The sequence below is a fragment of the Amblyomma maculatum genome, chromosome 2 (genome assembly GCF_055883805.1).
Source record: "Amblyomma maculatum isolate TAMU_Amacu chromosome 2, ASM5588380v1, whole genome shotgun sequence".
NCBI classification, from domain to species: domain Eukaryota; kingdom Metazoa; phylum Arthropoda; class Arachnida; order Ixodida; family Ixodidae; genus Amblyomma; species Amblyomma maculatum.
Window position 1 is genome coordinate 197,089,990 of NC_139345.1, and position 25,767 is coordinate 197,115,756.

Genomic DNA, 25,767 nt, shown 5'->3' on the forward strand with positions numbered 1-25,767 from the left:
AGACTGCCGTTACACAGTGTAGGCTCAAGCAAGGTTCAAGCAAAGTTTACTTGTCACGTGCAAGAGTTTATCCCACAATCATGTGTTCAGGCGAATGCCAGTGATGTTACAGCACCGTGACTGGTACACATGATGTTGCCCTCGACAAGAGGGGAACCCGATCAAAGTACTCATCGCTATGAGGAAAGCAACTTAGCAGCTGTGCTGAGGGGTGCGGCAAACACACTTAGGCCCTTGTTTTTTCACATGGGCAGCATGTGACGGATTAGTCCTTCCTCTGTCCAGCTGAAGTATTGACGTCGCAGTTGACAATGTGGCCCTCACCCATCCTGTTTCCCATCATAGATGACAACGTTTAGAAGATGCATTGGTGGCTCTGTACCTGCCAAGGGCTAACAGTGCTTCTGGGACCAGTGTTAGCACATTCCTTGTCGACCTGCGGTGGCAGAAAGAAAAGAGAAATATTACTATTGTTTTAAACTACATTTAAACGAAAAGAAAATAAAAGCGGCACCTATAAAAGAGGCTTCTTATGAAAGGATACCTAGTTGCTGGCGAGGTTCCAAGTATAATAAAGCCTGGAATAAAATTTCCTATCATTACACGATATATATAGCGCTTATAAACATCTTCAAAACTTTGTTCTGCCGGAAAACGTCTTTACGTTTTTCACCACTATGAATCGTATAGAGCACGCAGCCCACTTTCTCCTCAAGCACGAAAGTCGCCAAGATTGCTCATTGTGGCTACGTGCAGTAGCATCTACAGAAGAGTGTCCTTAGAGCTTTTTTACCATACAGCATTTCTTACCCGAGCACCATGCCTGCTTGTCACCACGAGAACAATAAACTAAAGGGGATGTAAAGCCGTGGTGGCTATTTTAGAATCAGTTCGGCACGCGATTGAAGAAAACTGCTCATATAGAAACTTTCGTAGGCCACATGTCAGCACTCAGGCTCTCCGCACCATCACAGGAGCCATGAAATTCGGAATGGGCAGAAGACATTGTCGCCTGTGTCAGCATCTAAGAGCACGACCCTGGTCATCCTCTGTCATCACCCTCATCAGATGCATCAGGAGATAGATGTATCCAAACTTCGAATCACGGACCGGGTGCGGACCGGTCAGGTGGTGACGACAGTGTGCGGCCCCTTGACAGCATCCACAACGCGGGCCAAAATAGTAGCAGAAAACCGGACCAGGGGGCGGCCCGGAGGGATAGGCTATTGGGCTTCCAGCTCCGCAATAGGCTCGTAGCATACTGCATCCCATCTCTTTTGTGGACAGCACTTTAGAATGCCGGGATTATGTATTGGCTTTGTCAAACTAGAGAAATAGGGGCGAACGACTTTTGGGCACCTCTGGAGCGCTAGAAACGTAAATACGTAGACAGCGCTCCAGTTCGTCTTCATAATCCTGGACGCACATATGCCTCTGCATCTTAGTACACAGCCAGCTTAGCCAGTGACTACGCTCATCTGATATTTCCAAAATCAACTGCTGGCGGCGCGAATCGCAGCTCACCGGTGTTGCACAGCGAAAGAACACTGTGATATGGGTGATCAGCAGAACAAAGCGCCGTTTGCAAATATCCTATTTATTCCTAAAATACCTTGTATTGTTGCGGCAGCATGCGCGGTAACAATTTTAACATTTTTACGCCTCTTTAGTTACAAGCCCTCGAGCAAATGCGTGTCCAAATTTACTCCTGTATTATGATCGGTGATTTAGACACTGCTATAGAAGCACATTTCCGCCTACTGGCGCAGGTTCCGCCTGCGCAGCACTGGGTTCTTGTATGCTATATCTGCGCTGCTCAGGCGTCGCGATATTTATTACACCTTTCTTTTATTACAGTAATGTAGTCAGACCATTCTATTTCAGCGAGAGGGCAGTTTACTATCGCTCTGGTTAATTCCAGCATGCCGGCCGCCGTAGCTTTCAAGACAAATAATGTAAGCCTATCGAGGACAAGGGACTAACGCCTCGCCGGAGCGCCATTGTTCAACGCGGTCGCTACGGCAAACTCTCACCATCTGGTGTTACAAGGGATCATTTTCTGACTGGTCTGCCTTCATGAAGCAGCTGTGGTCAGATCTTTTTCGACGTTTTCCGACACTTCCTAAGTTATTTGCCAACTTTAAAAGACACGCAAATGTGCAGTGTTGAAGTGAGCTATCTCGTGCGCTTTATTCGTACAGCGAGCGAGCCCCTCTGTTGTAACATGCCTGCATGTTCGTGGCCTGAAACAAAGCATCACATTTATCGCCTACGCAGGTCCGCGGGCCAGGCACGCACCTCATAAACCGAAGTGGGACGTCACGTCATGCTTGTTCCGCGAACCAAAACAGATCCGTAGTCCGTCGCCCTTGTACACCTCAAGAGGCTGAGCGCACGTGACATACCTCCCTGAAAATTTGAGTACATGCTAAAAGGCCGGGGAAAAGGAGGACAGCGTCATTCATGTCACACGGTTTCGCTCTCTCGAGTCAACCTCTTCATTGCGGGACTTTAGAAAGAGGTTATTTAAGTGCGGGCCGCGTCACTAGGGTTGGTTCTTGGTTTAACTTCGAAAGAGAAAGCAGGCAGGCCGCGGATTTGGAGAAACCACGAGAAGAGCGCTATGAAATCCAGCGTGTTGTATTGGCTTTGTAACCGAAGTTTGTAACCTCACAACAAAAACTCAGTCTTTTTCTCTCTAGTGTTCAAATAGGCACGCTAGAAAATAAGCTTGATTTCTTTTATGATCTGTCGAATTCTAGTTATAGATACGTGACTGCACAAACCAGTGCGGCCAAGGGTCCAGTATTTTCTTGCAAAACACTTCCTCAGAAAGTAATCATTGCCAAGCACAAAGAGTCACAACCACCACTGCTCAGATGCGTAGGCATGAAAATCAATAGCTTATTTAGGGTAGCACCGCACCTTGAATGCAGGTTCTGTCTTAAATGCTGTTTGTACTCTTAGTGCACCACTAACTCTATGAAATCATGCCAGCTCCTCTCGAACAAGATTCTGTAATAAACATTTTGGTGCCGCAACTCTGCCGAAGGTCTTTGATTTTGATGTAAAAGCTGTGAAGGTCGCGTTCTGCACAAAATGTGGCATTGCCGAGGTTTTGTGCAAAGAATCACGAGCATGGGCCGGCAGGTTGTAGTTGATAGATGGCATTGTCCAGTATTGATTAGTCGATGGGCTTTGTGATGTAACGGTACCAAATGTTGTCAGTAATTTGGGAGGAGCGGCCCACTCTGGTTTATAATTTGAGGTCAAAGTTGGGACTAGAATCAACATTCCAGTGCTTGTGGATGCCGATGGAGGCATGATACGCCTAGGCCATGCTGACACGTTCTTACGGCTTTCTCAAACGCGGAATGGCATCAGTGTCTGGTAGCCGCTTATAGCTGGAAGCCGGATAATGCCCAAGGTGAATGCTTGATGCTTAGAAAAATATGTCAGATGTTTGAGGCACTATATAAGGTGTTTGAAATCAAGCGACTAGAGACTACTTATAGGCGAGAAAGAAACCGAAAGGGGAGAAGCAGACGAGATCCCGAAAAGCGTAGGTTCAATTAATTTTAAAATTATTTTGCTACGATGTTTTTTGTCAGCATGTGCTTGCGAGAGCGCGTTTGATGCAAAATAGACGAAACCCGATGTTCGATACATAGTTCGAGCTTCAATATATGATTGGTGCAGTCGGAGTCCAGTGACGTGCACACTGATAGAAACCTGCCACGAAATTTCGCACCAATTTGACGAAACACTAAGCAGTCTGCCTTTTAAACCTGCAGGATCTGAATAAGCAATCTAACGCCACGTAAGCTGCGCTGTCAAAGTATCTGTGCGCATAGCGTGGTGAAAATTACAGGGTCTGAAATCATTTGAGTCCCAATCAAAAAGCGAACAAATATTTTATTAGTAAAGTGAGATCTGGTTTTCCTAGATGGAAATTGTTTATCCACTTGTAAAATCAGAAAAAAATTACCGACTGGCTTTTCGCTCACCTAAGTGCTCAAAAAAAGCAGTATAGCTTTCTACAGCCTGCGCAAAAAAAAAAAAAGAGACTAGGGAACTCTTCTTCACTGGCACTTGAGCTCAGATGGCTAACGTATATTAAAACGTCCCTAACGTTCTCAGTATTAAACTGTGATAATGCGGAAATATAGTATTTTACAACCGTGCTTACGTCCATTCCTTCTGTTCTCGAGACCGAAGAGCTTTGAGGCGACCAGCCTGATGGTGTTGAAGCAGTAAAAGTCAAATCGAGAAGTAGGGCACAGGAAAGAGCCAGCAGCCAACTCATCTTCTCAGCGCTCGCAAGAAATTAGGAGGGTTTGTAAAACAGGATTTTTCATCAGAGAATTATATAGGACGTCAAAAAAACTAAAAAGGAAATAAATGGTAAACATTTAAGGGCGGCGTTTATAGTGCTCGCAAACATTCTCTGGAAGAATTATTCCTCACGGAGCTGTTTGCCCTTTGCGGAATTCAGATACATCTTTAAACCTTAATGCGCAATAAGCCGCCTTTCTTCCAACGTTGTTTCGAAATTTTGAAAACTTTATGACATCGTTAGTAATTCTCTGAAAGCTGTCGCTTTAGTTCCAAGAGATAACTGTAAGTCAGCATTGTAAGCGTTTCGAGAGATTCAAGATACCGTGACCTTTTGCACAACTAACCAAGCATATGTTTTTATGTAAACATGACGCGTTTCTCCGCTTCCGAAGAAACAGGTGACACTTCCAAATGTAAATCAATGCAGACTGCAATAAAATATAGGAATATAGAGGCCTGTTATTTCCATACTTTCAACAAACCAGCAATGCCTTAAAGGTCAACTCCGGTGGTTTTTCCATCATTCTATGTTTTTGATTGAATAACATTCCTCGGCACGTCCTGACTTGAACACAAAAAACCGTTTTTCGAAATTCCAATTAGAAGTATTTTTAAAAAGAAAAAACAGGAAATCGAAACCGAAACTGCTTTCACGACCAGAAACGACGTCCCAGGTGACGAAATGGTGACGTCACACTCAGAATTAGAGAAACACTCGTACGTGCGTTGGATGGTTAACATAAAGTATGGAAAACATGAAGCATTGCATAAAATGTCTGAGGTAGTTCAATATTAGTCTCACAATTTCATAATCATGCGGAAAGTGGACAGTAACGCCGGTATACTGATTGTGACGTCAGAAACTCAGTGTTGCCGGCAGAAATAGTCTCAACTTAAGCCATGAAAACAGCATATTTTAAAGTCGTGTTGCGCGCGAACGGATTACCGTACGGCGCCCAAAGTTTGTAGAATGCGTCAGGACGGAGAGGAGAATCTACAGTAAAATTTTTATTAGAATATTCGAATGTCAAAAATCCCCCGGAGTTGCCCTTTAACATCAATTAAGTCTTCTGTATTACGTTTATTATTGCCCAAACTCATAACAATTATAGCCTGCGGGGCATAATAGTTCCAATCCCTTTTTAAGATGTCTGAGATAATGTGGTACTTAAACTTGAAACGGGGAATTCTGTGAAACATGGTACGCAATGGGGGGCTACCTTGAATGCAGGCACCCTTTATGAGCGCGATTACTTCAAAACAATTAAGCGATACTTATCTTAAGCTAATACAAAAGTGAAGGCATATGTGAAGGTATATTCCTAAGGCCGCCGGTCGATACTGACGCCAAAAACTAGTATATATGGCATGTTGGAATATGTATACAAGGGCGATGCCACTGTTAGCCGCGCCGGGTAGTAAATCAAAGCGAACACTCCGCGGTGGGTTTCCATTTCCTGAGAGTGACGAGCAAAAATGCGATGCGGCGGAAATTTTCAAGAACAACCTTAAACTTGGGCTTAGGCGCTGGGAGTAATATTATGGCGGCAAATTTACCCTTATTTTTTTCTAATTTGACTGAGCAACGCCTATCCAGGCATCACTTTAAATTAGAGGATGCCGGAAAATTTTGCCTGTTTTTTCATATACAGTTCATTTTTTCCATACAAATGACATCAAATCGGGCGACCTGCATCGTTCGCCACCCCGTCTTTATTTTATTTATTCGGTGTCTGCTTATACGTGTTTATCAATATAGGATGTAAACAATAAAGCCTGGAGACCTGACGACCACAAATAATACCACCCAAACCTCGCACTTTCAATACCTAAACGAAATGCCGCTCTCTAGAAAATAAACAATGGCAGATTTCAAGCTAGGCAAAAGAAAGAGAGCGAAAAAAAGTCAGATCAAAACAGAGAAGAAACCGGGAACACATATGAAGATTCCAATTCCGACTAGAAGTGGCGTATTTTGTGAGTGCCACTGATATATCGCGGCCGACGCCAGATAGATCAGCAGGATACGAAGGTGCTCTGTATACAATCCCACCTACAATTCCAATTCGCAAGAAGCTCTAAAAGGTAGACTCGAAGTCGGCGCTCCGCATATTCGCTTTCAGCAGTGATTGCTGACGAAAATATGGTCACATTTCAGAATTACTTCTTTGCATTAATTAGCTTGCACTTGTGGTGATTTGAGATAGGCAGGCATCGTTACGCGGATAGAGCTTCAGTACGGGCACGTTCTCACAGAGGCTTTCACAAGCTTCACCGGCGAAAACGGTGTGCTCATTATATATAGAACTTATATGACCAGCTTCGTAATATAAGTTCTCGCATAAAAACATTAGTACAATATTAGACTTTCCATACGGAATATTAGAGGCATTGCTAACAGGTAAATTAAAGCATACACGTTTCGCTACTAAGTTCGCTCTACAGCTGGCGATCAAGGAGCCGCAGCAATGAGTGAAAGCCTGCCTTGAAATCTGCCAGAGTTTAGTCGATCACCATTCCTTCATGCTGAGACTCATACCTTTCCATGAAAACTTGGTTTGTATACGGGTACCTGGTGAACAAGTATTCCCCATGAAACAGCCCTGATCTCCGTGGTCAAAAAACGCGGGAGGCAGGTTCCCTTTTGGCCAAGTGCATAGTTCACTTTTGATCCATAAACGGAATTGTTTTTCAAGAATATTTCCCCAGAGCCAAACCTTAAAATAGCGAGATCTACTGCCCCATTTAATGATATTCCAGGGTGTTAAAGGAAACGATCGGATCTTTGCGCTGTGCTAAACTGAATTCTCCACAAAGCAATGCACCTTGTCACAGATCTATCCAAACACGTGAGTGCATTGCCGAAAACGTTATCTCACTTCCCACCTTCCTGCTCGCCCACAGGCTTCGACCGCACTTAAAAATCTAGCATAAATCTTGAACGCGATTTGGTATAGCGAGTGATTGACCCGCATGCAACTAGGAGGTGCTGTTATGCAAGATCAGACTGGACAATTTGAGGACACAGGTTTCTGGAAAAATAATGCACGTGGAGAAGCAAACCACATGGAGCGTCTGTACCGACCTTCCCGCACGTGTCGTTCTCTCAATTTCGATTTTATAGCAAAAAAAGCGTCGGGCTTCCTCGCGCTCCAAAACATCAGAATGTGACCTTTTGTTCATTTCACAACTGATGTTACTGGACATAGACTGTCTTTAATTGTAATAGATCAATTTAGGAATTATTCAGTTTTCTTTGAGACACCCCGCTTACCTCAAGCCTGTTTGTTTCATGCCATGGGTACACAATTTTCTCTGTAATAGGCCTTAGTAGAAGCAAACGAACTACTACAAAATCAAACGAACCGCGCATATAATCTGCTTTCCAGTTATGACGAAGGACACTGCTTATATATTATATAATTTGAAAATCTGAAGCTCGCACAATATTGTGAGTTGATCAGATGGACCAGATAATTGGCACACTGGAGAAATTACTTGTACCCGTGCCATTTTCCGCCATTCTCGTGTCTTGCACAAAACATTTCCATAAAAATATAGCTCAATAGCAACATGCTAAAATATATTATTCTTTTATTTAAATAGCACGGAGAAACAAGAAGAAAACGATATGATTTCCAGATTGTGCATACTGTGGCGTCACCCTCATACGCACTGTGCGTGCCCATCCAGCCGAAACACGCTAGATAGGCGCTGTGTTTTTCTTTGTCGCACCCAGCTGTCACAGAAGTCATGTTACTGTTCTGGCTTTATATATTTCATGAGAGAACATTAAAAAGGGTCCTTCTTGGTGAGGATGCCACGAGCATCTGTTTGCTTATCTGACATGGTGTCAGATGTGGGATGAAAGCCGACGCCGACGTAGCACCGCTGTAGCCCCGTCAACCGACGAATGACCAGCAGCTGTATCAAGGCATCCCAGTGGCAAGCGACAAGCAACGCTTCAGAATGGCGGGAATCAAGCCGGCGAGGCCTTTCGACTTCCAGAACGCCGCGGACTGGCCTGCCTGGATGGACGAATTTGATGACAACAGCTTCGCGTCTGAACTACACGAGAAGCCAGATGACGTACAATGGGCAGAATATCGCGGGAGATACTTCGATTTTCAAACGTCAAAAAAGTAGAAATGAAGGACCTCAGCTTTATAAAGGCGAAGTTTCAGATGGAAAAGGAAGCGTTGGCTTTGACGTGGGCAGCAGAACACTTCGGAAAATTTCTGGGAGGTCTCACGTTTTTATTTCGAACTGCTCATAAGACTCTAGTTCCGCTACATGGTCGTGATCATCTTGACTCTCTTCTACCGAGAATTGAAACGTTCAAGATGCGTCTAATGCTGTACTCGCTTAAACGTACGCATATCCCAGGCAAAGCCATTGCTACGACAGGCACTCGTTTGCGGGGCAGAGGAATACACACGCGAGTGGATACCGGAAAACGGTCCGAAGAAGGCGTCTCGACTCACATGAACGGACTCGTTCGATTTGCGCTCTCAGATGGCACGCTGGACGGCATACATTCAGAACAGGCAAAGAACCAAGAATGCGCCTTGTTGCTCCCAGCTTGCACGCGCGGTCGGCCTGCAAAGAACCGGGTACCGCTATTTCTAAAACAGTTTTCTGCACATCGCGGCAACAACAAGGTCTGCAAGCAGCTACGTCTGAAGTATTCTAGTCTGATGGTTCCCCACGCGCTGAGGACAAAATGCTGCAGCGTCCTCGAATGACATTAAGGCTTCGTCCGCTACCACGCGGACGTAAAGGTGTCGTTACGGTGGCCAGGAATAAGCCAAGACGTTGCAAGAACCGTAGAAAACTGCCAAACATGTGCGCAAGAGAGCACCCAATTGTGTGAACCAATGATCTCCTCTGAAACAGCTTGAATTAGAAAAAAATCGTAGTTGATTTATTCGAAATGAAAGAAGCTGTCTATCTTGATGTTGTCGACTACCACTCCAGGTATCCTGAGCTGGCCCTGCTGGATCGTGGTCATTCAGCCCTTGAAAATCATCTTCGCCAAGCACGGGATCCCAAAAACAGTAATATCGGAGAATGGGCCACAGTTCGTATCACTTGGTTTTATTCATTTTTGAATACATTACGGCTTCAAACATGTCACAACGAGCCCTTGAGTTGAGCGCACAGTAGGGACACTCAAAAGGCTTCTCAAGAAGGCGCAAGAACCCTACATTGCCTTGCTGAACTACAGCAATTCATCGGGCCCAACCGGCTACAGTCCAGCTGAACTGCTCATGAATCGTCGCTTACGTTCACGAGTACAATGCATGCAATCTGCACTAAAACCTTGCGTATTAAGCGCCTCTTGGAAAAAGCAAGAAGAAAAATGCAGGAAGAAACAAAAGCTGTATATTGACAGAAGTCATGCTGCTAAAGCTCTTCCCAGGTTTCCAGCAGGGGACCAGGTGTGGCTGCGAGACAGATGCGCTGGAGACACAGTCTTACCCCCACCCAGGTCAACACCCAGGTCTTACTGGGTCCAGAGTCAAGGAGGAACCAAACGTCGAAACAGACTTCACCTGTTCCTCCTCCCAGAGGGAGAAGAAACCGCGCCATCACCGGCCAACCGGGGTCAACGAAACAGTCAGTCTACTGAAACAACCGACTAGGGGTGGAACAAACCGTCTCGAATTTGCCTGGTAAGGCCATCTGTCAAAGCAGCCGCCCAACACCGACGAAAATGCAATCAAAAAGACAATTTCAAGCCCAGTGAAAATAACAACGCGATACGGGCGCGTCGTACGACCGCCGAAAACGCTCGGCATTGATGAATAAATGAAAAGTGCTTTTCCTTCCTTATGGGTACAAACAGTGCTCGTGAACAGGGGAAAATGTCGCGTCATCCGGATAGGCACTGTGCGCGCCCATCCAACCGATACGCGCTAGATATGCGCTATTCTTTCCTTTATCTCAGAAGCTCTCAAAGAAGCCATGGGGCCGTTCTGGCTGTATATATTTCATGACGGAACGTTAAAAAGGTCATTCTTGGTCAGGATGCCACTAGCGTTTTTCTGCTTATATGGCAAATACCATGTCCACCACTAAATAATATGTTATTTATTTCAAAATACTGCAGGCCAATATTTTGGCCCAGGCAGGAGTGGATATACAAGGCATTAAAACAACAAATAAAAATAAAAATCAAAACACGCGAATAGAGTAAATGAACAAGTCAACAAAATACAACACTGTATCATTCAAAAAAATATAACTCTAGAGCTTTAATGAAATTGGAAGACTGGAGAATGGCCTCAGGAAGACAGTTCCAGTCGGAAATGGTCCGTGGAAAATAACTGTGCTTGAAAGAGTTAGTCCTTGCAAAAATGGGTTCGAGCAGGTTACTTCTTGAATGATGTGTCCTGCGCGACAATTGTTTAAGAATTTCAGGGCGAGGTATGTGTAATTTGTGTGTTAAGAGGTTGTGCATAAACAATAAACGGGACATTTTTCTGCGTAGTTCAAATAGTGGAATATGGTTAGCTTTCATTAGTGTAGTAGGTGAGTCTGACCTCTTGTATTTACTGTAAATGAACCTAACCGCTTTCCTTTGCACCATCTCTATTTTATGTATGTCTTTTTTTAAATAAGGATCCCATAAAACTGAAGCATACTCTAATTTAGACCTAATAAATGATGTGTATGCAAGAAGTTTGAGTTCACTTGGAGCATCATTAAGTTTCCGCCTCAAGTAGCACAGCTTGGAAAATGCGGAGGAACAAATGTCGGAAATATGAGAAGACCAAGTTAAATCATGAGTTAAGGTTATCCCTAAATATTTATAATGTGTAGTCTCCTGAATTAAATGATTAAGCAGGCTGTAAGAGAAATGACTGATATGTTTTTTACGTGAAATGTCTGCCACTTAAGAGAAAAAATTTAATGAGAACACGCAACCAGTTAATTGGCAAAAAGGTCCTAAGCGTTCGCACGGCTCTTCGCTCTGGAAATGATTAACCGCACTATATGTGGACGCTGCACACAAAATATTTAAATTACTCCATTCCTTTATTGCAGATATGGAGTTATCAGGTTCATAGCTTCACTCTGAGATTCCTGTTGCGGATCATAGTTCGCGTAATTGCAGTTTGCTAATCGCTGAGCCATTATTTCCTTCTTTGTGGTCTCTAATATCTCACACGCATTTAGCAAGTCTTCCTAAGCTTCCAAAATAGGATAATATTTTGATTTTTTTAAAGCTGCCGATCAGATATTTTCACGCCCTACGAAAGAAATACAAAATAAAATTGCTGAGAGGACAGTGCAGGTTACTTTAAAAAAGCGGTGCATTCGGCGACGCATTATGCTGGTGAACATGCAATAAAGAATACCCGAGAATGACGGCCATGCCTTTGTGTGAACGGAAAGAAAGTAGCGTAAACAAAATTCGAAGTAATGGTGTGGGCGGGGCAAAATGAAATATTAAATAGGACCGGTTTTGTTACAGCTAAGGGCCCAAAAGCTATCCGCTTTTGTGGAAATCTAAAGCATTTGAACACGTACTGGACTTTCAAACGCCCAAAAGCAGAGAATGCAGAAATTGAATGCAGAAACTGCAATAATATAGCACACATGCTGCAAAAAAAAAAGATCCTAAGTCTTTGTTTGATTTAGGGGGTTGAACTTTCCAAAGCAACTAACGTTATGAGATGCCGTATTGAAGGACTCCAAATATTTTCTCCATCAGGGAGGAGTGCTGGAAGAGTGCCACCGAAGCAAGGCAAACAAGAGAACCTGTTTAACTATAGCGAAATAACACTGCAATACAGACTGAGCAGGAGGGTCCTACCACCAGCAGACCCCACGTTAGGCAAAGAGGAAGCAGTAGCATGGAGAGAGCTACAGACAAATACATACCCGAACCCAGTTCTCGTCAACCATATATGGCCAGAGATACGATCAGACCTATGTTCACTATGTAAGGAAAGGGGATCTCTAGATCACATAATATGGGAATGTGCAAAGTCACCAGGCAGGGCTAAAAATATAACTAAACACGCCTGGTAGACCCTTCCCTATTGCAAAAACCAGTGCCACTGGGTCCCAGCGCCCCAGCGCCATACCTGATTATGGTCCCAGTATGACGCTGGAAACTGGGCGCACTGGGACGCGGCATACTGGGACGCTCCGCTCTGGCGGCACTGTTCGCCCGGAGAAAAAAAGGCGTGGGATCAAAATTAAAATGTAAAAGGTAACGATACAAGTTAGGTACATAAAAAAAAAACCTAAAAAAGTAAAAGAAAAGAGTGGACAAAGCGCGCTTTGAACTCAGTCCCTGGGCACATATCAATCAGTAGCTCACCAAGCTCACTGTTGTTGTTGTTGTTGTTGAAAACTTTTATTGTCCAACAGAGAAGGACCACACCGCCTGGGCCGCTCTGTCTCACCCCCCTGTAAGGGGGAGGGGACTTAGCGGCCCAGCCGCACGGGATGGTCGCATTAGATGCTGGCCGGTTTGGTTTCGCCGGCGGCCTCTGCTGCCAGTTGGACGGCGGTGAGTTGGAGCTCAGGGTCCGAGCTTCGCAATAAGGTTTCCCAGGCTTCCCTACTGCTAACGTTTTGCGCCCTGCCTGGGGAGTAAGCGCACTCCCAAATTATATGGTCGAGTGTTCCTCTCGCCCCACACTTTTTACATTTATCGTCCTCGCAGTCTGATCGGATATGTTTATTTAGTACTGGGTTTGGGTATACTCCAGTCTGCAGGCGTCTCCACGCCATTGCCTGACCTCTATTTAACGCCGTGTTTGGTGGGGGGAAACGCCTCCGGCATTGCCTGTAGTGTTCTGTAATGTCTTGATACGAGATTAGTCGCCCTTCTCTATTATGTTCTGCCTGAGCCGAGCCATCCTGTACAGCTCGGAGGTAGAGATCTCGAGCTGCACTGTGGGCCGCCTCGTTACCGCTGACAGATTCGTGCGCCGGGGTCCAGATGATGTTGATCGTCCTATCAATCACTCCTTTGTTAAAATTTTGGTGGTGAGGGGGTTTACCCTCCACCTACTGAAATTTTGGATTGCAGTTTTACTGTCGCTAATAATATATCTAGCTTTGGTGCCAACGCAAGCGATCGCTATCGCAGCTTCCTCCGCTATCTCGGTTTCTTTCCCTAATATGGTAGCCCCCGTGATGAGGGTGCCTCCCCCATCTACCGCCGCTATGGTCATGTATCGACTGTGTCTGTTTCCTGCCGCATCTATGTAGGCAACTTCATTTGGGGGTTTGCTCCGATATATTGTTTCTATCGCTTCCGCCCTTTTCTGTCGCCTTTCCCTATTAAACTCAGGGTGCATGTTTTTGGGTAGGGGAGGGATTCTTAGGTGCGCCCTGATTTTCCTGTCAATGTCAACACTTTCCTTTTGCCCCCTGTCTGTGGCTATTCCAAGGTTACTTAGCGTAGCTCTTCCCACTCGCGTCGTGCTGAGTCTTTCAAGTTGCGAGGTTTTAACCGCTTCCGTGATTTCTGAAATCGTATTGTGCAGTCCTAGGGCCAGTAGCTGCTCCGTCGATGTACATGTTGGGAGGCCTAGGGCCTTTTTAACGCATTTTCTGATGAGCGCGTCTATCTTTCTCCTCTCATCTGCCTTTAGGTTCAGATATGGCGTTGCGTAGCCCACTCTGCTAATGATGAAGGCTTGCACCAATCTCAGGAGGTTTCTTTCCTTGAGGCCGCCTCCGTTACGTGAGACCCTCCTGATGAGGTTTAATGTCTGGGTCGCGTGGTTTTCTAACTTTTTAATGGTGATCGTGTTCCTTCCGTGTGTTTGTTTTTGTTTGTTTGTTTTTACTACTCCGCTGACACTTGCTTGCTTAATCTCGCCATGGTGAGCTGTGTGCCATTCCGAGTTCTTCAACGTTTTGATGCAGGCGGTAGGATGATGTGTAGTCATGCTCAACAGACCTTGCGTTCGGATACCATGGCTGAACCGTGATAAAAGTCCACAATTTTTACGGTTTAAATCAATACTGCTTTAGCAGTAGTCATTCACCTTTCGCCTCGTGTAGTAAGTTGATGTGGTTGCAGTATAAAAAACATCAACTATTTTTACTACTCCGCTGACATTCGCTTGCTTAGCCTCGCTATGGTGAGCTCTGTGCTATTCCGAGTGCTTCAGCTTTTGATGCAGGCGATAGGATGATGTATAGTCATGCTTAACAAAGCTCGCGTTCGGATACCAATGCTTAACCGGCGTAAAACGCCGCAATTTTTACAATTTAGATAAATGTTGTTTTAACAGTAGTCATTCATCTTTCGACTCGTGTAGTAGGTTGATGGGGAGGCAGTATAAAAATGAACTATTTTTTACTACTCCGGGGAGGTTACAATGCCGAAGAAAACCTAAGAGACTGGTGAAGAGCCCATAAGCGAGGACATTAATTTATTGCTCGGCTCTCTTGCGTCCACACAAAAAAATGAGTACGCAACTCGAACGCGGCTATAGTAGCAAGCCTGCTCGTTTGTCGACGAACCACATAATTGGCGCACGCGGCAGTGCTTAAATTTAAGGCGGGAAAAAAAAGTCGAGGTAAAGCCGCCAAGGAAATATAAAATGATATACAACAATGTGAAAGCTGCTGCTTGGCTAGGATTGTTACTTAAAATTCTTGGCACATCTTTCATTACAAAGAATATTGTAAAATCACGTTTAGACGATGCTTAGAATGAACAAATAAAGTGCCCAAATAGTGCTATGTACGTAAAATTCAAGACGATTACAGTGCATGTCGGTGGCTTTGAGCAGCCACAGATTAAAATCTCTATAGTTGGCGGGAATAAAGAAGCAACATAGCACAAACAACGCGTCATGGTTCAAAACGTTTTTGGGTCTTATTCATTTGAGCCTATTTTTGCCGGCTTTGAAGGTACGAGCCTCAACTTGATGTTAGTCGATTGTGGATTCCAACACTGCCAGAAAATGACAAACAAGAATCCGACCGGAACTAGCGAAACTTCTAACGTCACTCTTGTTAACGTTTAATCGTTGATATAATTTCAGACCTGTTCTTCTTAAGAATAAAGGTTGGACTAACATAGCTTTAGACTAAGCCTAAATTTTTACCCTTTTAAGAGATTTGCTCCGGTAACAGATAAAGCCTCGATGTTTAAGAATGTGAGGTGTAGAAATATCGAACTCTGGAATCAAATAAAAGATACAATATTTAGTGCATAGCACGTCTCAATATATGTTTATTTAACTTGTGTACGAAAAGAAATCCACAAACGCGTAAATTCTGACCGTCCATTTGAAGTGTAGCAGCTTTCATATTATTTTTTCAAACTATTGCGGCTAAGTATTGCAATTTTTTACATCAAACGTTTGGCCACTGCTAGTAGGGCACTGACATTGAAACATTTCTTCGCAGAACTCCAGGGCCTGACTGTCAGTATTGCTCAGATATTCGCCGGTAACCCAAAGTTCACAGCTATAGCGAAAACCTGAAAGAACAAATATGCACATAAATATTAATGGCGCACGTTTAAATGCACAGAAAACATTATACTCAATATAAAATTAGAGTTAACCAAATGTATATACGTCCCAACCACAAAGATCATTATTATGAAATGGTTCAGCCAGCGAATTTGAAAGCGACCGTTGATTAAGCTTCAGCGGAATCAAGAAGACTTCGTGGTCAACCAGGTTGCATCCCTCGTTTTACCCCTCTACTTAGCTGGTTAAATATACGGCTCTGAGCGAAGCACAGTTTCAAGCCTGATGCATGGGTACTCCCTCCCCCTCCCCATACCGTAACCGCTTTGTGGGACGGGTGGGCACAGTTCAGCATAAGACGTTAGTAGAGCCTGCCCGGGACGCTATTGCTGGTGTAGTGTCATGAAGACAAGACATCCCACATTCTACACGTATATACTGCTCACTCCGCCAGGCATAATAGTTCGCACCACTCGAGACAAATCAAATTTTAGTCAGCAAATTTTTTATATATCTATGTTTGTACAGCTTGCATTCAAAGGTTTCGATGCGAGGGTACAAATTTTAGGTACATATTTAATCAAGAAGCCTTCAAACAAGAACTTGAAGCCAAAGATGCTATAACACAAAGCAAGGGCAATTAGACGTATAAATGATTTAGGGAATATGCTCTTCATACCGCGCGTACATTATCATCCCATTCCGAGATTATTCGCTTTGCTCGCACGCCTCTGTCCCTTGAGTTGTACATAGCATTACGACATTCTTAACAAAATTTAGAGCATGTACAGGCCTGCAATGATGGGTGAATACTTGATTTTTATCTCGCGTTTTGTTATGAGACCATTGAAACTTTGGTTAATATTACATTCGAACCATAGTGAAAAATCCCGTATCGCGCAAGACGGGTTTGAACCGGTCTTAAATTATCCCGTAATAATTTCATACTGGTGTGACCAGTCCTATATGATGCTTAAACGGGTTTATACTGCACAGGTAATATCCGGTATGAATCTCAATCCGCACGGTCCGCACCGCAGTAGAATTAATTAATACAGGGCAGACCATTTCCAGTATGCAACTCATACAGGACATCCCAGTCCGGTATGGATATGAAATACGCTCGAGAATAAATGAAACACATCGCTGACCATCGAAATATGCACAGGTTAGCCAGCCATCGGGAGTCCCTTCCTCGAGTGTTTACGTATGCAAAACACTTGGCCGGAATTAAATTCATTGACGTCGCTGCTCCGCTGGCAGCAGGTGAAACTAAAACTAGCAGTATTATAAGTGTTGGTGAACCGAATATCTCTATATGTAGGAAAAATTACATGCGTTCGAAGACGATGACAAAACACATTAGCACTAGTAAATTGCGACATTCTGAGGTTTGTCTGCAAGAAAGCGATACATTGCAAAGATGCGGGACACGGATAACCCTTCGTGATAGCCAGGAAAAAGATTCAGCGTGTTTAAAGGGCGATCGGTCAATTACGACCACAAATTCTACACACTACAAAAATACGCTGAGTACGAAAGAGCAATGTAGAATACATAAACAGAAATATAACCACCGCTGCCGCATCCCGCCGCGGTGTAGTGGTTAAAGTGTGAATGTTTTCAGTTTTTTTTTTAGATGTATTCGTGTTATTTTATAGCTCTACATGCTTTTTCTTGCCTGGCGTCCAGTTTTTTTTTTCTGAAACAAGGGCCACGAACCATACAAGAATTTCCGGAATGAGAGTTCCACGCGGTTTCATTTCGGTTTAGCCTGTATTAATTAACCAGAAACCGGACGAATGCGTCATTTCTGGAACTGATACCGGGCAGAGTATTTCCGCTTCTGAGCAGAAGCCGGGCCGATCGATGAAGCTCAACCAGAATAACCATGCCGGACACGCCAGCGCACTAAATAAGCATGATACCAAACATATTATACAACTATTCTGTATATAAAGAGCACTCTTCGTTTCACGAATACATCGAAAATACGAAGCCGACGAAGTGTGCTCTAGCAAGCATATACGCGCGTCGCGTCGCTTTTGCGCGTACAACATTCGCTGCAGCTCGTACGATCTTGCGGTTCGTCTTCATATCTGCGACTGAAGATCTGCCGCCTTCAAGGCGAAAGTGTAAACACGAACGTATCGTTTCGCTAGCGATGACAGAAAACTGCTCTAGAAAAATAAACAACCATCGCTGACCGTCGAAAGATACGCAGATAGCCGCACTTCGGCCGACGCTTCCTCGAATGTTTACATATTGAAACCGTTCAGTCGGAAGTGTATGCATTAGCGTCACTGCTTTGCTGGTAGCACGTGAAGCTGAAACGCCTATTATTAGTAGTATTAGTGCACCAGATATCTCTGTGCGCAGAAAAACTTAAAACCGTTCGTAGACGATAAAAAACACATCAGCACTAGTAAATTATGATATCTTGAGGTTCGCCGGCAATAAAGCGATGCATTTTAAAGATACTGGACATTTGTGGACCCTCGTGATAGTCTGGAAAAAGATTCAGCGTGTTTAAAGGGCCACAATTACGGCCACCAATTCTACACCCAAGGAAAATATACGAAGTAGGAAAGAGCAAAATTAGCTACATATAATGAATAATAACCAGTCCAACCGTAACTTGCGTGGAGTGGAGCTCCATGGCAATAAACTAGAAGTTAAGACTTATTTAAAAATGAAAGGTTTTTTGTACCGCAGTAGGTTCACACCAGTCGGACTCCAAACTGTGTGCTAGGATTCAATAGGCGAGCCCCTTAAGAACTAAACCTTCGCGGTTAGTGCTCTTGCTCGTTACAATCTCGTTAACGTTCCCACCGTTTGACGCGCCGCTTTCCCATGGCGCCACAGGTAGCGTTAAACACATGTCCTCTGCGATCAGCTCAGGTGCAATGGCACGCTTGATCGCGGCGGACATGGTTACGCCTCCACTATTTGACGCAGCGGCTACCCGATAACTCCGCAAGTACAGCCGAAACTGCAGCTCACCAGCCCCATAAACACAGATAGTTTGTATAAGGTAAGCATCGCGTAAGAAACATCTGTTATAACGAGGTGAAACAAGTGAGACGAAAAATCACAATTTTGGCGCTATAGGCGCTTTAGCAGCAATAACACTACCAATATTACAAAATTCACAGCTGTGCTCACCTCCTCTTGTGCTCCCTTTGACCTTGTTCGCTACCGCGCAGGCCTTCTTCGTTCTCGATAGAGGAAAAGTGTAAATTGTTGTCTCTTCAGATACTGAAATCGGGTGAAATAGGAGGGGAAGACGAAGAAAAGGCGGGGAGGTTAATCGGTACAACAGACCTGGTTGCTGTTTTGCACTGAAGGAAAATGGCCAACGAGGTTGAAATTCTGCGAAAAACTTTAAAAACCAGCGAGGGTAAGTGTACATATATAACAGCCTTTGTGGCGAAAACAGCTATGTTAAAAAAAAGTATAACGCTGATAAAAATGTGAAAATCAATGCATGAACTTCCATAAACACATACGAAAAGTTGGTGCGAATGCTGACGTTTATTGCACGGTAAGCGAGGTTTGAGGTAGTACAGAAGAATTGAGCATGGGCAGGATATGTAGTGCGAAGAGAGGACCAGCGTTGGTCTCTAGGGTACGAAACCAAGCTGCTGGCATGCAAGGCTGTTGTCGACCAACCTTAGCATACAACACTGTCTAGTTGCCTCACCCACAAAATGACACAGTATGTTCAAGTCACTGCAAAGAAAAGCGGTTAGTTTTATCTATAACCGATATCAGCGAAGACTCCCCCACAAAACTGCTTATCCGAGCTGACTTAGCTACGCTAGCAAGTCGCGCAAGCCTGGACAGACTCAAGTTTTTATATTTACTAATTCATAAAGCTTTATGACTCCTGCTGCATATGTCAATTTCAACCACACCAGGGGAAGACGCCATGAGCAGGAATTCACACTTGAAGAACACACTTGCGCCAACAATATATATTACGTTTAAGTTACGTGTATTACGTAGAATCCCGCGGGCAATACGCGAATGAAACTGCCTAGGTAAGCTGGTTACTTCACAGCTTTCATTGAAAAAAGTCAAACAATTTGCTACGACAGCAGTGCTATCAACTAACCAAAATTGATTTTGCTGTTGTCTTATTTTTTGTGCCTTTTATTTTGTTTACATAGGATTACGGCAAGATCTTAATTTCCTTTTGCTCCAATTGTATGTCTGATTGTATTCAAATCCTGTATACATCAAGCCATTCCTGTAACGGTTCGAGTTGGGACTTACAGTATCTTCAAATAAATGAATAAATTGGACTCCAAGGGAACGAACGCGTAGAAGGGGGCAGCAGAAAATTAGGTGGGTGGATGAGGTAAAGAAGTTCACAGGGATCAATTGGATACAGTTAGCACAGGAAGAAGGAAGATGGGAAAGGCCTTCGCCCTGCAATGATTATTCATTATTTTTTTTTATACTGCCAGTCTTAATGTCAGGCTTTAGACAGTAGGTGGAGGTACAGAAGGATACCGTTCGTGAGAATACAAAGTAAATTCAGTCTTGCGAAGGACGACAACAAAAAAAAAGACATCACTCGTACAGAGCAAAAAGAAAGAAGAAAAAAAGTGAAGTGTAAACACAATGATATGACAATGTGAAACACCGCTTTTTATCAGGGAATGCACTCAGAAAAGAAGACAACGTCGAACACTCAACCACATTTCCAGATAGGTCCTTCCAAGTACGTATAGTTTAAGGAAAAAATGAGGCTTTGAACACATTTGTTCGGCACAAAATATTGCTTACCTTCTTAAAATGAAAAGAACGGGTTTGTCGTTGGGTCACTGAATGAAAGTAAGCATTGCTATTTATGCCAAGTTGATTTTGGCAGATCAAACAGAACATTTTTAATCTTTCTTGGCATCGTCTTGCCTGCAGGGTTTCTAACAGCTATTTGCAAAACTGGGGGCCGTTGGGGAAGTTTTCCAGCTATAACAATTGTATATGAACCTGACACATTCACACTGGACATTTTCAAGTTTGGTGACATTGATCTTTGCGTGCGGATCCCAAACAACTGCCGCATATTCTAAAACCGACCTAGTGGAATATTTGTAGGCAAGCATGATTTCCACTGGAGGTTTAGTAAGGGAGCTCCTCAAATGTCCAAATTGCATCATAGCTTTATTTACAGTGTATGTAATGTGGTAATTCCATTTTAAATTTGACGTTATTATGACGCCTAGATATTTGTAATTAGTTACCCCAGATAAGTTGTTGTTATCGATGGTGCAGCAGAACTTCAGCGGATTGACTTTTCGCGTCACAGTCATAGCTACCATTTTCTTATAGTTTATGCACATCTGCTAAGTTTTGCACCAGACCTGAATTTTACTCAACGACTTATTTAACAGTACCTGTTCATTTTGGCTGTAAATCTCGTGATGAAGTATGCATTCATCAGATAACAGGCGTATTTTAATTGATATGTTGGAAGCAACATCGTTTATAAAAAGCAAAAAAAGTAATGGCCAAAGGACAGAAGCCTGAGGAACGCCGAAGTCAACAGGCGTGGAATCCCTATTGATTCCGTCAATGAATACAGTTTGACGCCGGAATGAAAGATATGCCGCTAACCATGAGAGCAATGAACAATTTTTAAAGATAGGTTTCAGTTTTAAAAGCAGTTTTTGATGGCGCTCGCGATCAAACGCTTTCTCAAAATCTAGAAATATGTCTACTTGACTACCTCTATCTTATGCTGCTGCGAGATCATGAACAGTTTCTATTAGGTGTGTTACCGTGGAATGTTTTCGACGCAAACCATGCTGCTGGCTATCAATAATACCGTTCTGCTCAGCAAAAGTAGCAATGTGTGCAAATATAATGTGTTCAAATGCCTTTATACAAGTATACAACGAGAAAATGGGCCTACATGATGAGACAAGAAGCCGGTCCTCTATTTTCGGTATCGGAGTAAATTTTGCATGTTTCCAATCGCCTGGAAGTTCTGCGTGTGACAATGATTTTTTAAATATCAAACATATGTACAGCCTTTGTCAAAAGCGTAGAGCCCAGGGGGTCTGCTTCTGAGCCGTGTAGTGACGCCTATTTAGCAATAATAGAGGTCCTTCCTATTGGAGAGGGTAGGACAAAAATTCTTATCATCAAGAGATTCGGAACACTGATAATGCATTACAAACCGCACGAAGTGGCTCAAAAGCAGACCCTCAGGGCTCTACAATTTTGACAAAGACTGTACTTAGCGGACCATTCAGCGTAACGGAAACGGAAGGAAGCAGGAATGCCGCCAATCCCCAGTGACGTTTTAACATCTAGATTGAGCAGAAGTGTTAGTACAGCTTCTTCACTGATAGCGGGATTGCTGAGGAATTTCGCCAAAAGCATTGAACTGCGGAGTGACGCATCATTTTTAGTGAAAACAGAACATAAATAAAGATTTAAAGCATCAGATACTTCCCCTCGATCCTTTACGGCATTGCAATTGATCAAGAGATTCAAAACTGATTGCTTGTTTGACAAGTAACGCCAAAAGTTTTGCGGGGACTCGGTAAGAAACTGTTTTAGACGTACACTTTGATAATGGCCTTTGCTCTTTTTTATTGCATTCTTCAGAAACAGACGCAGTTCAGATAACTGGTGTGTGCCCGCAGGAGAAGGGCGCTGTAGATATTGTTCTCTTGCTTTTTTAACCTTACGCCCTGCAAGGGCTATTTCTTTTGTCATCCAAGGCATGGAAGTAACTGTTGTGTGCCCGCAGGAGAAGGGCGCTGTAGATATTGCCCTCTTGCTTTTTTAACCTTACGCCCTGCAAGGGCTATTTCTTTTGTCATCCAAGGCATGGAAGTACGTTTTATGACCCTTAAATGGGGAATGAATTGCTTTATGCAGTGCATAACTAGACCTTTGAAGAATAACCATAACGCATTCACGGATATGCTATTACATTCATGTTTGGCAACAAAATAAGAGAACGAATTGTCCAATGCATCGAGTACATGCACATCACTAGCGCGTGAAAAATGAAGTACAACGGTTTCCCTCGGCTTCAGCGAAAAAACATTCTTCAATTTCAAGGTAAGAGAGACTATTTTGTGGTCAGAAATCCCTTCAAAAATATGCACACTTGGATTCACATGTATGACCTTGTCATTGATGAGAAATAAATTTAATGTTGACGCATTTCCGCCGTGAACACGGGTAGGCATTTTCACTAATTGCGTTAAATTCCGCATTAGAAGTGCGTCAACAAATAGTTCACCAGAATTAGAGCGCGCTTTTGGGAATTCATTAGCCCAATCGACATGAGGTACAGTAAAGTCTCCTGTGAACAGAATGCTGCAAGATTTGTTCCTATGTCTACATAAAAATTCATTCAGGTCTTCAAAAAAACGCAGGACTAGAGTTCGGAGTACGATAAAATCCACCATTTAGAAGGTGGAAACCATCTAGTACAATCTTGACGATGATACACTCCATTTCAATAGGGTCAGGTAGTTTGGACACACTGAAGCACTCCTTAAAATGTATGGCTATTCCGCCGCCTCGGAAATCTACCATGGGTATATTCCGACATGGGTATATTCCGGCTGATTACGATGATGATGATGACCTAGGAATGTGCAGCTTCTGTGGAGACCCCTGCGTGCTAGAATGCGTTCGCTTTTTCTGGTTTCCGCAAATATTGTGCTATAATGTTTTGACCGCCACAAGTAAATGTTCCCATCTCATACATTTAAAATTGGTATATGGTAGTAGTTTGTCATTGAAAATTAATCAATAAAAAAACAGTTCGAGTGCCATACATGGTAGCGGAGTTAGTGTGCATAGTATAACAACCTGATCAATGCAGTAATATTTTATTGTGTGACAGTATATACCTCTCGTTCCATACAAAAGGCGTTGTTTTTACCGCGACATGGCATTACTTCATCTGTCGCCAAACGGCTCAGGAAAAAACACAAATACTCCAAATTGTCATGAAATACAACCGCATGCGAAAATGCGGTTGTCATAGCAGAACCCATATTAAAATTAAAAATGCCCCACATTCAAAATAAAAACTAGAATTCAAAATTTCTGTCAAAGTCCCTATGGCGTCTATGCGAGGCTTAAGCGTTCCCACAATTACGTCGTTGTAGACTCAACTTTAAGGCGTTCATACAATATTCTTTATGCACGTGTTGTCCTTACGTTCCTGCCAAGTGCTAAAGCAAAGAATTCGAAGTATAAGATAAACGAAGTTACAGAGACGCTTGACATTCTTTCACAGAACGAGAAGAGGGTTACGGATCCGTTAAAGCGGGACAAAAAAAAAGAACTGAGAAGCCTACTGAAAAACGTATTCACAACTTAGGCAAGGGAGTAACATTCAATGTCTACAAAATGACTACGAGGTCATTCACGGCCATCGGTTCACGCTTCCGTTCGTTGGCAATCACTGGGAGTTGCGCCACCTGATTGGGCTCGGGATTTGGGCGCACGACGTCGACCCCGTGCTCGAAACGCGGTCCCTGTTTCGGAGCCTGCAGTACCCCGACACAATCAAGTGCTGCTATGAACCGCGCCTCGCCTTGAATCGATGCCACCCCAAAACGTGAGAGAGGCTCACAGTATTATGAAATAAATAATAAATAAATAATCGTTATGAGAGCGGCTTCAATATGCTGACCGCATCAATTGATTGCTGTAGCCGAGCCGCTGAAGGTCGGAACTGTCCTTCGGTGTACTATTGCCGCTATAGAAAACAAATAAGCAAACTGGCTTAGCACAAAAACAAACTTGCTTTTGCTTGGTCTTCTGTTTGCCAACAAAATCAAAGCCACTCGTCCTCAACGATAGACGCACGCTTGCTAACCGGCCGTCCATCTACGAACAGTATATGCTTCCCGCAGAGCTGCATTTCAATTCTAGAAGGAAGAAAGAAAAAGCGGCTAAAGGCAACTGCAATGTTTTGCAATAACTTGGAAGCAGTATCACGCGACTGGCGTCCTTGGAGATGACTTTTCCCGCACCTTGCACTGCAAAGAAATGTGACAAATCTACGCACGGGTGATACGGAGTGTGAGCAAAGGGCACACCTTTTTGGCATTACCAGACCGTTCTACGCGTTAAACGCAGTGACACGGCCGCATGCATTCGGCAACAAAACAAAAGTTTACAATGTCTCGCGGCATTACTCATCCTCAAAAAATATCACCTATATGCTTCCAAAATAAGATGAGGAAGGTAACCATACATAACAGAAATTTACACATGAACAAGTGCCAAACGTGCATGGGCGCTGGCCGCGCCGTGGAGTCTGCGTAACAATTTTTAATCAGTCTACTGTGGCGAATCGGCTTCCAAACGCAGATTCGGTTCACCGGCATATAGTTTATACGAGGTCGTCCTAAGTTGTAGAACCAGGCGCAACATCTCAGTGTTGCTGGCCTATGGGTGACCATGCAACCTACGGGAATTCGGTCCTCGCTTTGGGCAGGCAGCTTTTAGAGGATCGTCTTTGTCAGGAGCATGCAAAAGCTTTCGTTTGAGCGTTACCATAGCCTCCCCGTCATACGCAGACTGAAATGGAGTTCGCCAGATAGTATCCTCCACGCCCATTATATAGAGGAAGACCATGGACGCATTCGGCATAGATTGCGGATGCTTTAGCGAACACTTTGAAATATTCCCGAAAAGAACGAGTTCGTGAAAACATGCTCTGCTCTGAGTACACAATATGCTGTACGCTTCTAAATCTTAGCCAACGAACTAAACTTAGCCAGTTATTTTTAATCATCGCAGTGAATTAGGCACTTTATTCTAATGGAGACTAGGAAGCAGTGAAAAAGTTTGCAAATCTGATTTTGAGACAAAAGAAATAGCCCTTGCAGGGCGTAAGGTTAAAAAAGCAAGAGGGCAATATCTACAGCGCCCTTCTCCTGCGGGCACACAACAGTTACTTCCATGCCTTGGA